Source organism: Coffea arabica, chromosome 2e (genome assembly GCF_036785885.1).
Source record: "Coffea arabica cultivar ET-39 chromosome 2e, Coffea Arabica ET-39 HiFi, whole genome shotgun sequence".
Classification (NCBI taxonomy): Eukaryota; Viridiplantae; Streptophyta; class Magnoliopsida; order Gentianales; family Rubiaceae; genus Coffea; species Coffea arabica.
The window spans coordinates 53,248,927-53,250,967 of NC_092313.1; the positions used below are offsets into that span (position 1 = coordinate 53,248,927).

General features: G+C 35.1%; 1 non-coding gene across 1 annotated transcript; it reads right to left on the reverse strand.

The window, feature by feature from the left end:
• Nucleotides 1-1,283: 1,283 nt before the first annotated feature.
• LOC113733512 (small nucleolar RNA R71) lies at nt 1,284-1,393 on the reverse strand. The gene has a single exon (XR_003459025.1). It is a non-coding gene; the product is annotated as a small nucleolar RNA R71 (small nucleolar RNA).
• Nucleotides 1,394-2,041: the final 648 nt, after the last annotated feature.

Genomic DNA, 2,041 nt, shown 5'->3' on the forward strand with positions numbered 1-2,041 from the left:
CACTGGAATTGTTTATTACTCGTTTATTATCGTTTTCCTGTTGATTGGGATTGTTATGTGGACAATGTGCTTGCATGTGTTTTCTTGACCTCACGAGCAATCGCTCACCCCGTAGATTTGTTTTCCTTAACAGGAAAAGACCTGGAGTGAATCTCGGAGAAACCCTCTGGATGTACTTGTGTATTAGGGTTTCGAATGCAATTGGCTAGATATTTTGATTTTTGTTTATTTTGGGATTTGATGTGTATTTTGGGAAATTCGATGTAAGAATTGGATAATCGCTGTATTTTGAACTGGTGGTGTAAGACTTGGACAGTCGGTTATGGAAGCGACTTCTCTTTAATAGGCTTGTATTAATTGTTACATATTGTTAAGCTTGAAAGTTTCCGCACTTTCTTACGTTATCTTCTCGTGATGGCTGGTATTGTATTAAGATTGAATCGAATTGTCTTGAGCCCTGGCGAGAGTTGGGCAGGCGTTCCGCGGATACCCTTTGGTTCGCCTTAGGGAGAAGTGGGGGCGTCACATCTTTCTCTCAAGATCTTCCATAGGTGCAAGTAGATTGGTGGGAGGAAAGCTTGGATCTTCAAAATTTTCAAGAAGGATGAAATTTCTCTCCCTCTCTTCCTCTCTCAAGTTTCGGCCAGCCAAGAGAAAAAAAAAATAAGGGTCTTTTGGTTGTTTTTGGAGGTAACATACAAGCCACAAGAAAGGTTTACAAGGTCAACTTTGAATAGTGTCCAATAGTCTCTCCCACTTAAGCTTTCTTATTATCCATCCTTAGCTCCTCCAATCTTCTTTTAACTCCAAAAAATCTTTCTTAATTTTACTAATGTCTCAACTTATAGTCTCCTAGCATTTCGGCCAAATTCACCAATAAGTCGTAAAACCAACAATTTTCAAGACTTTAATCGCTCGACAGTTAAAATAAGCAAGTAAGAGAAACTCTTTTAGCAATTAACAAGTAAATCATTAAATGAATGCAAACTTTATAAAAATATAATTTAAATAAAAATGCAAATAGTTGGGTGGTGAGAAAAAAAATTTTCTGGGTCATCACAGTAGAGGATCCTGATGCACACTTAGTGACATTTTTAGAGATATGTGATACAATTAAAATGAATGGAATTAGTGAAGATGCTATAAGGCTAAGGTTGTTCCTATTTTCTTTGAGTAATAAAGCTAAAATTTGGCTACACTGTCATGCTCCTAATACTTTTACTACATGGGATGATTTATCTAGAGCATTCTTGAATAAGTACTTTCCACCAGCTAAAATGGCTAAGGTTAGAATGGACATCATCATTAGTTTTAGCCAACAAGATGGTGAATCATTACATAAAGCATGGGAAAGGTTTAGGGATTTTCTATGAAAATATCCACACCATGGACTCCCCGATTGGCTCATCGTACAAATTTTCTATAATGGTTCATCTTTATCTATTATTGATGCAGCCGCAAGTGGAGTTTTAATGGATAAATCACCCCAAGAATCTCAAAACTTAATAGAAGAGATGGTAGCAAACAACTATCATGGGCAAATGAGGGAGGTATTTTTAGGCGCCAAACAGGTGTGATCGAAATGGACACTCTAAACATGTTATGCACCCAAATGAATAATGTGAGGACCCGAAAATTTTCTTATTTATAGAATATTACTAGTTTACTTAAATATTTATTTACTCATTTTCTCCGAATTATTTATTTTGACTATTTAAAATCTATTTATATGGAACGACGCCTCTTTTATATTTTTAAAGCGTTTTGTTGAAAAAAATTCACTTTACGAAAATTCGTTTAGTTCGGAACAACGAGTACACGTTTTTCGAAGCTATACTTGAATCGGGAGTGTATTAGTATTGGAGAGTTAAGAATGATCAATGGTAGATTAAGAAAGGTTAATTGAGGAATTAATACTCGACTCATGTGAGGACTCACAAATTTTCTTATTTAATTTCCTATTTCTAACTCATTTAATTATTTACTTGGCCATTTACTCAGAATATTATTTTCTAAGCTCTTTAGACCTAATTACATGGGT